The following is a 13,196-nucleotide window of genomic DNA, read 5'->3' as shown; positions in this document are numbered from 1 at the left end:
CAGTGCAGGCGACAGAGGGGGGAGAGGAAAACATGTATGAGCAAGGAGCCATTCTGAACAGACGTATTCAACCGCACATGTTTGGTCCCTCTCTGGCTGCAAGGTAATCGGCGGCTGGGTGTGACGTGATCCAGGTGACGGTTGAGGCTGTGGCGGCAGCAGTTCAGGGGTAGTCCTACTGTAGGAGAACTGACCGGTTTCACATTGTACATAACTCTGACATTTAATTACATGCACCATTCATTCTGATCACCCATTCGTACGTAAAGCAGTACACTCTCCATAGCGTACAGTATGAAGTACAGCACATCCATACATAGCATCCCCCCCACCTCTCCCTTTCCAAAACCATGGACTGGTACCATACAGTGCATTTGGAAAGTATTCAGACCCCTTGTCTTTTTCCACATTTTGTTATGTTACAGCCTTATTCTAAAAGTAATTAAATTGTTGTTTTCCCTCATCAATCTACACACAATACCCCATCGTTTTTAATGGGGTATTGTGTGTAGATTGATTATGATTTTTGTTTTTAAAGAAATAATTTAGAATAAGGCCGTAATGTATAAAAATGTGGTAAAAGGGAAGAGATGTGAGTTTTGGAAACCCTGGGCTAAAACACCTAACGGAGCCTAAGTACAAAAGGAGTTTAGGTAGTCTTCCAGATGAGCAGGGCAAGACTGTGCCCTCATATGCCGATCTTCTGCTTTGCTTGGGTGTGCGCACGTTGTACAATACATAACACTTAATCCTTCAGCAGCAGTCCAGAAGTTGTCTTCTTCGGTGGAATTTAACAGTGGTTGGCATCCATTATGTTGCAATACCGCCCCAAACTAAACTATAGTATAAATCCATTACACTTTGTGACACAAAACGGAAAAGGGGAAAAGGGGGAAATGGGAAAAATAACATTTTTAATTACCCTTCCGACTAACTCTATACTAATTAAAACCCAGCACCTTATTCCACTACTTTAACGCTATCCGGTCTTACCCCAGGCCAACGACCTGAGAGGACAGGACACTACCACTCAACACACCCTGTAACTCTTCTGAAGTCAAATCTCGTACCCTGCTGCAGCTGCCACCACAACATATATTTTCCATCTCTGCAGTACAGTTCATAACCATTGCTATGAACACTACGAAGCAAACCTTACTGAAACATACAGTATACTCATTAGCCTATCCCTCTGTTCTGGGACAGATCTACTCACAGGGATCCTCTCAATCCCTCACCCTTGATCGACCCTCATACGACGTCTGTATTACTCCGACCACCTTAACCTGCCACTCAAATCGCACACTGCCAATTCCCAGTAACATGCATGGGCATCCCAACAGTTGACGCTATATTTTTTTCTTCCCCCAACGACACATTCCTTTGTCCCATGTCCTCCTTCACACTATCCAAATCCTGGAATCTCCCTCCTACATGCCCATAAACATGACACCGGTGGTGGAAAAAGCACCCAACTGTCATAGTTGAGTAAAGAAAGATACTTTAATAGAAAATGACTCAAGTAAAAGTGAGTCACCCAGTAAAACACGATTAAAAGTCTTAAATATATTTAAAATGACAAAGTAACAATCACTTCAAATTCCATATATTAAGCAAACCAGACAGCACAATTTTTTTCCATTTTATTCATGGGATAGCCAGCGACACTCCAACATCATTTACAACCGAAGAATTTGTGTTTAGTGAGTCCACCAGAGGAGGAGCAGTAGAGATGACCAGGGATGTTCTCTTGATGAGTGTGTGAATTGGACCATTTTCTTGTCCTGCTAAACATTCCAAATGTAACAAGGACTTAGGTGTCAGGGAAATATATGGAGTAAAGAGTAAATTGTTTTCTTTAGGAATGTAGTGAAGTAAAAGTTGTACAAAATCTGTCAATTACAGATACCCCTAAAAACGACTTAAGTAAAAATACTTTAAAGTACTACACACACCACTGCACGAAACCTAGAACACCAGTGTATCCTGCACAAACGCTCTAACAGCATAACTCATATCCTAACATTACTTTGTCAGATAAAGTGCAAAGTCGCACCAAACGCCGAGCATCACAAACACTAGGAATTGTCAACTTAAATTGCTCCACACTTAAACGCTAACCCAGAGATCACTCTTCAAAATGGTGCCTAGTAACTAAGAAAGATACAGCTCTTTCCCCAAGTTGCATCACACAGAGCGTGTGTACCTTCTGATATGAAGAAACAAACATCACAAGTTCAATTCGGGTTACCTTCACTGCCTCAACAGCACCCACCATCTTTTCCACCCAACCTGAAACCACCCATGGATCAGCCAAAAGGCCTGGTTTACATCCCCTTCAAAATTTCACTCCCAGTGGACCAAAAACGTTTCTTTATCATTACCATGTCCATCAATGCAAGGCTCGGGTTCCGAGCTCAACACTTTCTAACCCTTCCATTTCACCTCAAGAACTCAAACTTGCATCCAGCTCACTAAAGTTTGAGCTTGACACCAATGTTCCTCAACATACTCTGTTCCTTGTTATTGCTAGCTTCAACAGATTAAAAACCTATCCTCTGCCTCCCTCAGTCTTTCCAACCCCCTCTCTCTTTCCCTCCAATTGTTCTCCCATATGCAATTACCCAACTTGCAAAAATATTACACTTTTCCAAGCAAAAAGCTTCTTTCCACCTCCTCAACAGACATGCTAAGCCCTGTACTCCCAGCGGTCCAGAAGTGAGCTGGGAGCTCCACTTTAACTAAGCAGGTAGCTCTTTAGGTCAATGAGGCCCAGTTGTTGCAGACCTGGGCCAATCGTAGTCTCCAAGGAGACCAGCCAAGGGAGAGGAGTCTAAAATAAATAATGCAAACAAGGAAGAGAAACACAGCAAACCAAGGTAAACCATACAAAGTAAAAAAGCATGCAATTTCTAAATGAAAAGTTACTGCAAACTCTAAATAAAAATTAAATACACTGCAAAAAAGTTTGGTCACCAATTGGGGGAAAAACTAGGGAGGGCGACATGTGCCACACACACATACTGTGCAGGGTGAGATAGAGCTGTGAGAATGAAGAAGTTGAATATAGTCTCAAATTAATGTCTTACTAGTTGTACTGTACATGTATCATGTCACACCATCTCCAAGTAAAAAATGTATTGCAATGTCTGCAACTCTGCATTTATTTACAGTCCTGAACAATGACCTCTGCTCTGGTGTAAATCAAATCAAATCAAATTTGATTGGTCTCAGCAGATGTTAGTGCGAGTGTAGCGAAATGCTTGTGCTTCTAATTTTTTATTATTAAAGTGGCTCGAGATTTGAATCATTGGAGGCAGCCACTCAATGTTAATGATGGCTGTTTAACAGTCTGATGGCCTTGAGATAGAAGCTGTTTTTCAGTCTTTTGGTCCATGCTTTGATGCACCTGTACTGACCTCGCCTTCTGGATGATAGCGGGGTGAACAGGCAGTGGCTCGGGTGGTTGTTGTCCTTGATGATCTTTATGGCCTTCCTGTGACATTGGGGGGTGTAAGTGTCCTGGAAGGCAGGTAGTTTCCTGAAGTCCACGATCATCTCCTTAGTTTTGTTGACGTTGAGTGTGAGGTTATTTTCCTGACACCACAATCCAAGGGCCCTCACCTCCTGCCTGTAGGCTGTCTCGTCGTTGTTGGTTATCAAGCCTACCACTGTAGTGTTGTCTGCAAACTTGATGATTGAGTTGGAGGCGTCCATGGCCATGCAGTCAAGGGTGAACAGGGAGTACAGGAGAGGGCTGAGAATGCACCATTGTGGGGCCCCAGTGTTGAGGATCAGCGTGGTGGAGATGTTGTTTCCTACCCTCACCACCTGGGGGCGGCCCGTCAGAAAGTCCAGGACCCAGTTGCACAGGGCGGGGTCGAGACCCAGGGTCTCGAGCTTAATGACGAGTTTGTAGGGTACTATGGTGTTAAATGCTGAGCTGTTGTCGATGAACAGTATTGGTACATAGGTATTCCTCTTGTCCAGATGGGTTAGGGTAGTGTGCAGTGTGATTGCGATTGTGTCGTCTGTGGACCTATTCGGGTGGTAAGAAAATTGGAGTGGGTCTAGGGTGTCGGGTAGTGTGGAGGTGATATGATCCTTGACTAGTCTCTCAAAGCATTTTATGATGACGGAAGTGAGCGCTACAGGGCGGTAGTCGTTTAGCTCAGTTACCTTAGCTTTCTTGGGAACAGGAACAATGGTGGCCCTCTTGAAGCATGTGGGGACAACAGACGGGGATAGGTAGGGATTGATTGAATATGTCCGTAAACACACCAGCCAGCTGGTCTGCGGATGCTCTGAGGACGCGGCTGGGGATGCCGTCTGGGCCGGCAGCCTTGTGAGGGGTAATATTTAATGTTTTACTCACATTGGCTGCAGTGAAGGAGAGCCCACAGGTTTTGGTAGCAGGCCTTGTCAGTGGCACTATATTGCCCTCAAAGCGAGCAAAGAAGTTGTTTAGCTTGTCTGGGAGCAAGACATCGGGGTCGGTGACGGGGCTGGTTTTCTTTTTGTAGTCCGTGATTGACTGTAGACCCTGCCACATACCTCTCGGGTCTGAGCCGTTGAATTGCAATGGGAGATTACTAGCTACTTTTATCAATGCTACTATTTATTTACTAGCACTGCTGGGAATTAGCTTTAAAAAAAAACTGAATAGTCTGCCGAAAGCCAGAATTTTTATCAAATTATAGGATTGGTCATTATGCAGGGGGGGATTTGAGGACAAAAAACATCTAATGGAAGATTGAATTAAAAAGGATTTCTAAATGGGTGTCTGTAGACCCATGTAGCTCCTCAACGAGTTTATTTCCTCTATGCTTACGTTATGTCAAAATAAAAGTCCCCCACAAGTTAACTTTTATTCTGAGGTAAGCAGAGTGGAAGTTGGTCTACAACAGACTCACGTTTGGAAAGTCTGTTTAATTTATGTTCTACAATTGACAGAGTAAGATCAAATTTATTATGTTTCACTTCTGTCTTCCGTTGGACTATTAAATATTAGTGTTCCTAACATCATTCTGATGTTTTTTTGTTTCGTATCTGTGAAATGGGTTCAAATCAGACAGGCAATACTCATCAAAAAATACATCAATCTATTCTTTACAGAGTGAAATATATTTGTCCGGGCCTCAATTGGTCTTTGACTAACACCATTAATTCTCGCTGTTGATAATTCTAACTTCTAACAGTAACAGTATCCACTAGCTATCCACTTGCGGGTTGGGAGAGAGTGGGACCAACATCTCTTTTGCGTCAGGGTTTGTTTGTCATGATTATTTTAGTTCCTGGTTTCAGTTAGTATATATAGTCCATCACATAGAAGCAGGAAAGTACCAGCAGCTCCTTTGATTATTTCAATAAATTGCTCCTGCATATCATTTTATTTATCGTTAGAGTATCCTATGATAAAAAATGAATGACAATCATTTGCGAAGCATTGCCTGTCCCTTCACTGAAATGCCCACAATATGACATGCATGATTGAAACAATGTGGCTGTGTGGGCACTGTGGTTGGCATTTGAAGAGCATGTTTAAAATGGTAACGTATTAAGCTGGAACATCAGGGCCCAGTTTTTCAAAAGTCATGTATCCGGATTTCGAATAGGTTTAAATGCATAGAAATAGAATGAAAGTCCCCAATCAAGTCAATGATTGTATGTTCTATTCATTCTATTTCTATGCATTTAATCATAATTGATAGCCAAAATCCCGTTAGATACATTTAGAAAAACTGGGCCCAGAGGACTACAGAGAGGTGGTGGCCCAAAATGGGTCATACTTATGTCCACAAAGGCATACTTGAGAAGGGCCTTGTAACATCCCACTGGTCACAGACGTCAGTTCAAGGTCTAGTTTGATTTACATTTAGTTGTCAACTAACGTGAATTCAACGTGAAATCAACCACAAATGTCACCATGTCATTGGATTTAGATTAAAAATTGGGTGAAAAAAATATGAAATGCCCTTCTGTTGATGACTTTTTGCAAATCCAATCAGTTTTCCACATTGATTCAACGTCGTCACATCGATTTTGGGGGCTGAAAGGACGTGGAAACAATGTTGATTCGACCAGTTTTTGCCCTGTGGGATGTAACCAGAGAAGGCCTTGTAACATGTAATCAGACATTACTCTTACATAGAGGCAGACAAAATAATAAGCTTCAACCTTTTTTCTAAGCAGCGCATTATAATAAATAATAATACATCATAAATAATAATAATATATGCCGTGTAGCAAATGCTTTTATCCAAAGCAACTTACAGTCATGTGTGCATACATTTTACGTGTGGTCCTGGGATATGAACCCACTATCCTGGTGTTGCAAGCGCCATGCTGAGCTAAATACTGTACATATCTCAACCTGGTCTTGAAATAATATTTGGGTTTCTCTCAAAGTTTAGAGTTTGAGAATAGGATTTCTCTATTTAAGTTGTTAAGTTATGTCAAAAATATGTTCTCTCTTCATCAAACAATCACAATCTCACTAATGTATTAAGTTATGTAATCGTTCCTCACCTCATTTAACACGAAGGCTATTATTATAAGCACATTATGGCCCAACTTCATGAGTTTCATTTCATTGTGAGGATCACAACAATACCTTCCTCCTGAACTGAGTGTTGTTCACCTCATTTAACACGAAGGCTATTATTATAAGCACATTATGGCCCAACTTCATGAGTTTCATTTCATTGTGAGGATCACAACAATACCTTCCTCCTGAACTGAGTGTTGTTATTCCATGTTTTGTTTGCCTTTCCTGAAGATGACACAAGATGAGTGAAGAGTTTGCTTTTGTGGTCATCATCCCACTCAGCCATTTTACCAGCATAACTCTGAGTGACACACTGTCAGAGTTATGCTGGTAAATTATGACCTATTTTTAAACGGAACTAGACTGAATGAAGATCATTCTGGTGGGTGGGGGACGTCACACAGCCAGAAATGTTTCCACCAGGGCAAATGGGACACAGACACCCACCCTTTACACTTCCTATGTGACATACTGTGACTCTGAGCCCAAGCATGCTGTTGTCTTTAAGGTAAATTACCCTGTGGTTAGTTTATGCAAGCATGCAAAAAGGCACTTGCACATTGTACATTCAAAGGTCAAATTCAAGTTCAAGTTTATATGGCTGTCTCAGGTCTCTCAGCTCAGATCTCTTAGGCATTGCTAATGTTTGTAACATAAACTAGTCCCAAAGTGTAAGGAAAGTATTTGGCTGTCACAGGGCCATATCTCTGCTGTTAAATTGTTGTTACATTGTATATACTGTAAGTTATGACAACTGCTTCGGTTGAGTGAGATCCAAGAAACTAAACAGAAAAGTCTAGCTACTGACAATCCTGAGATTACAACTTAGTGACCAGAGCATGCAAAATGGGCAAACTGCTGCATTTTCAAGATGCACCATACTACAATATTTTGTCTACTGTACTTCCAGGGCTCTTGAAATACATAGACAGCTACATTTGCCTAAAGCAGTAGTGTCTCTATGGTCTGTTTCCTTTCCCTAGATGCTTGAGTGTACAACAGCAGTAGCTGCTCAGTTCCCTTTTTAGCTCTAGAATAAAAGACCACATCAGCTATATGAAGTGGTCTGTCAATGTTTATTTCAACAAGTTCAGACCAGATATCTCATGTATCAGTCTATTAATAGCACTGGCTGAATACTCTTTGTTTTTTCACTTTGAGTTTTTTCATTGCAAATTTTTTTCTGCATTGCTAATTGAAAGTAATTAAGTTAAAGCAAACATGCCCAGTTTATCGAACTTACTACGTTTAGCAATACTTACACTCAGCTAAAGTGATATGTCGTCTTGTGATAGGGAAGCATCACACCCCCTCCCTAACAGTGAAACTCCCACTCTGCTTCAATCTTCCCCCGCATCTCAGAGAGCAGAGACTATATTTACACATAGAGACGGAAGCCACACTTCTACGGAGACTTATCTAACTTTCACCAAACAATGCCTGACACAGTACCGTCCTCAGCGAGTGTGAAATTGTGAAAGTAACAGAGAGTGGGGAAAGTGCAACTATAGCTACAATGAAAAAGCCACACTGAAATTTCAGTGGAACAAGATGTGTATACCAGACAACAAAATAACCAATCGGTGAAAGTCAAAAAAGAAAATGGAATCTCTTCTCTCCAACAGTAGTTTATAACCTGCTTTGCAATTTATACCTATAAGGCCCTCTTTGCAAGTGCAACATCTAAGAAGAAGAGGAACAGGTGTTACAGTTTTTCTCAGTCACTTTGGTGCATTTCTTAGATCAAAAGTGCAATTCTTGATACTACTTGTACAAATTCCAAATAATCTAGTCACTTGTGCACATCATTAAAGCAATTTCTTATTCCTTTGAACAAATTGCAATTGATAATGTACAAGTGTCAGCTTTTTTCCACATTATCAATTGTTCATGTCATGTTGATCAGCATATAGTAGATGGTTTTCTGTTGAATAGTCTTTCCCCTCAAAACATCTAGGCATTAGTTCCTTGCATAAGCCATTACATGCAAAATTGTTGAACTATTTGTCATAAACTGTCAAGCATAGTTTTACACATTTCTATTAGACCTTTTGTACAAAAACGTGAATTGATGAATTGTGCAGGTGAAATTGACCCTCACTCATGAAGGAATGTAAAGTGTTAGTTCAACCAACAATCAACCAGTTGTCTGGTTGACAACATGTGCATCTCATGAAGAATCAATTGGCAAGCATATATAGACAGACCACAACACAGAGTTGCAATTTTCCAATAATGGATGGACCAGGAAACAAACAGGGTCAACAGCCAAGAGGAGGAAGAAGAGGAACAAGGATGCGTGGTGGAAGGCAAACAGAGGAAGAGGCAGAAGAGGACATAGGCGCATATCTGATGACATAAGGGCCACTATTATAGACCATGTTGTCAATCATGGCCTTACAATGGCTGAGGCGGGTCAAAGGGTGCAGCCGAATATTGGGAGATCAACCGTGTCCTCAATGGTTCAAACGTTTCGAAGAGAGAACAGGTATGTCCACCAATGTACAGTGCACTGTTACTGTATATAAGCAGTATACTGTATACTTCCTACAATGCTTCATATTACAGTAGTCCACTTGTATTTCACAGCATACAGAAATATACTCTATACAGATACATACTGCACCTTACATGCACCCACCTGTATGTTTTACAGTAAAATGTGTGTTCGCATAGTTTTTGTCTATGTGAAAGTGTGCGATGCATCACTGCATTTTTCCCCACATAGGACTGCAAGATTACCTCAAACCGGTGGCAGAGGACGCCTTTTCACACCTCAACAGGAGGAGGCTATTTGCACCATGGTCCGAGCAAAGAATAGAAACCAGATGAGTATGAAACAGCTGTACCGGCGCTACGGTACCAGTATGTACAGGTAAAACATATATCTATGTAACTACTTTACAGCAACATTTTATAGTGATACATAGTACAGTAAGCATAAACTGCACACATTTCCATTGCTGTGGAAGGAACATGCAATATATGTACATTTTATGTCACTCTTCCTTACCAAAATAAATACAACTGTGTGTTCTGGGTTATAGCGTATAATGGAGTTGGAATCAAGTGAACCCTCTCACAACTTTGTATACGTGGATGAGGCTGGCTTCAACCTGACCAAATGCAGAAGGCGGGGTCGGAATATCATCGGTCACAGAGCTACTGTGGATTTGCCAGGCCAACAGGGAGGAATTCTCACCATGTGTGCTGCTATTTCGGAGCATGGTGTCCTAACCCATATCCCCCTTATAGGGCCATACAACACCCAGCATCTACTCAACTTTTTAGAGACTCTCTACAGGGCTCTCATCCCTGATGATGAAAGGGGTCGGTTTAGAGAGGATTTGCCAAAGTATGTGGTCATTTGTGATAATGTGAGTTTCCATCGATCAAACATCATAAGGCAATGGTTTGTGACCCGCCCGAGGATGCTCATAGAATTACTCCCACCTTATTCACCATTCCTTAACCCAATTGAGGAGTTCTTTTCAGCATGGAGGTGGAAGGTGTACGATCGTCAGCCACACACACAGATGACCCTGCTGGCTGCAATGGATGCAGCATGTGAGGACATCACAGTAGACGCCTGCAGAGGATGGATAAGGCATTCCAAAAGATTCTTTCCAAGTTGCATTGGAAGGGAAAATATCCGGTGTGATGTGGATGAGAATATGTGGGCCGACAGACAGGAACGTCTGGATGTGTAGAGACAGCACAACAGTGCTGCGGGCAAGGTTGTGCCTTAGGGGTGGTTTCCTGTGTTTCTTTCTAATTTAGTTTTTTTTCCTTTGTGCCCCTTGGGTTGTCTAGTCTCTTTCAATCAATAACCCACATACAGTAATATGTAAATAGTACTGTTGAAATTGATATTTGCCATAGAAGTGCAGCCTTGTGCATTTTCAATACAGTAACTGTCATCCAAACTGTAGCCTAAGTTTACATCAGGTAATACTGTCAAAGTACACAGTTACATTGACAACATGCCTAAACAATTTGACAACCTTGTTCGTGAACAATGACTCAATGACTTATCATTCTGATGACACTGACATGATCATTGGCATGAATATTTACTTTTGAGAGATGTACTAAGGACTTTTAGTGACTGACTAGCTTTAGAAACATATCTATTGTATATTGCAGTTTGTACAAATTGTTCTGAGAAATGCACTTATTTGCACATGTTAGGGATGAAGTGAAAAATGCACCAAAGCGACTGAGAAAAACTGTAATCAAACAACTGTTGTTTGTGTTTGTGTTCTTGTTTAACTATCGTTGTTGGTACCAGAAGTCCTTACAAGGATAGTAAAACAAGGAACATTCGGACAAGTGGGGACATTTTTCCTGTCCCCACAAGGAAAAATACTACTTTAGGCTTAGGGGTTAGGGTTAGGGTTACAATTAGGGTTATAATTAAGGTTAGGGTTAGGAGTTAGGGTTTAGTATGGCCCTGGGGTTAAGGTTAGGCTTAGGGCTAAGGTACGGTTTATGGTTAGGTTCAGGGTTAGATTTAGGTTTAGGGGTTAGGGAACATAGGATTTTGGATGGGAATCTATTCTTTGGTCCCCACAAGGATAGCAATACAAATTGTGTGTGTGTGTGCATATGTGTGTGTGAAGAAGAGAAACAGGTGTTTATCAAAAAACCTTTATGTTTGTTTTGCTATGTAGGTCTGTGATGATTAATGTCATTCAGAAATGCCACCACAGGAGATGAAAGCTTAAGTATGGCTACAGAGGTCACCTTTGAGACATTGCGTTGGACAAATGCCTTCATCACTACAAGATGTGTAACATCAGTAATATTTATTTTCCAATTGATGCTCTGTCCTGTTGGTGTGGGGTGCGCTGGGCTGAACTGATACAGACGGATTTGATCATTTATCGAGAACTTATTACTGATATCAACAATAATGATAAATACCTTTTACTAGAGGAATTATTAGATATTAGAGTTAGATATTAAATAAGTCTGCTAATGGGACAATTGATAGCTACAACATTCAAAGTAATAGTAGTAGTTTTTAAGGGTAATATAAAAAAGTAACTGGTGCACACTTATGTTATAAACTTATCGTTCAATTTATAATTATTGTGATAATTTTGTCAATTTATCGTGATATAGGTGTTTGACCATATCGCCCAGCTCTACCTCTAAGGTATTCATGCAGATAAGATGGCTAGAAGGGCAGTGGCGAAGGTTAAAGGACACAGGCCCACAACATGAACACACACTGCTCTCTAGAGGGGCTAAACAATCCCAAGCCACACAACATGAACACACACTGCTCTCTAGAGGATCTAAACAATCCCAAGCCACACAACATGAACACACACTGCTCTCTAGAGGAGCTAAACAATCCCAAGCCACACAACATGAACACACACTGCTCTCTAGAGGATCTAAACAATCCCAAACCACACAACATGAACACACACTGCTCTCTAGAGGGGTTAAACAATCCCAAGCCACACAACATGAACACACACTGCTCTCTAGAGGGGCTTAACAATCCCAAGCCACACAACATGAACACACAATGCTCTCTAGAGGGGCTAAACAATCCCAAGCCACAGAACATGAACACACACTGATCTCTAGAGGATCTAAACAATCCCAAACCACACAACATGAACACACACTGCTCTCTAGAGGGGTTAAACAATCCCAAGCCACACAACATGAACACACACTGCTCTCTAGAGGGGTTAAACAATCCCAAGCCACACAACATGAACACACACTGCTCTCTAGAGGGGCTAAACAATCCCAAGCCACACAACATGAACACACACTGCTCTCTAGAGGGGTTAAACAATCCCAAGCCACACAACATGAACACACACTGCTCTCTAGAGGGGCTAAACAATCCCAAGCCACACAACATGAACACACACTGCTCTCTAGAGGGGCTAAACAATCCCAAGCCACACAACATGAACACACACTGCTCTCTAGAGGAGCTTAACAATCCCAAGCCACACAACATGAACACACACTGCTCTCTAGAGGGGCTAAACAATCCCAAGCCACACAGCATGGACAAACACTGCTCTCTAGAGGGGCTAAATAATAATGGCATCCAGCCTAATTGTCATACACTCTACTATGCACATTGCATGCAACAGGGAAGAACGTTGACATCTGATGGTACAGAACTAGTAATAGCTAAAATCCATGTCAGAGCTTGCAATCAGCATGGATGTATTGGTTCTAAAGCTACTGTCACCACATAGATACAGACCATGTTCAATGTTCTATCGTCTTTTTGCTTGGTGGCACTGTATTGTCAAATATATATCATGTTTAGGGTCATTTCTATGGTTGTTTGTGTGCAGTGCATGAAAAGTGACCGAAAATGTTTTTTCCTGGGGCAATCCTCAGTTGAACCTATAACAAAGCAGACTCCTGGCTATGTTTTGGTACAAATCTGAGGGTTGGGCCTGGAGACATGTAACCACCCTCTCAAATTAATAGAAAGAGCTATGGATGCAATGACTAACCATTTGAGGCTATACAATGTTAGTTTACATTTACATTGTTTACGAACATCGGAGTAAAGCAAGCTTATATTTTGGGTTCTGATGGGGTATGGCAGTTCATCTAAGCTCATGAGGCATTTATGTGCTATATTCTTCAAGAATCA

This window comes from Oncorhynchus kisutch, linkage group LG6, assembly GCF_002021735.2.
Source record: "Oncorhynchus kisutch isolate 150728-3 linkage group LG6, Okis_V2, whole genome shotgun sequence".
In the NCBI taxonomy this organism is placed as follows: Eukaryota; Metazoa; Chordata; class Actinopteri; order Salmoniformes; family Salmonidae; genus Oncorhynchus; species Oncorhynchus kisutch.
The sequence above is the reverse complement of the archived record's forward strand: the minus strand, read 5'-3'. Positions refer to the sequence as shown.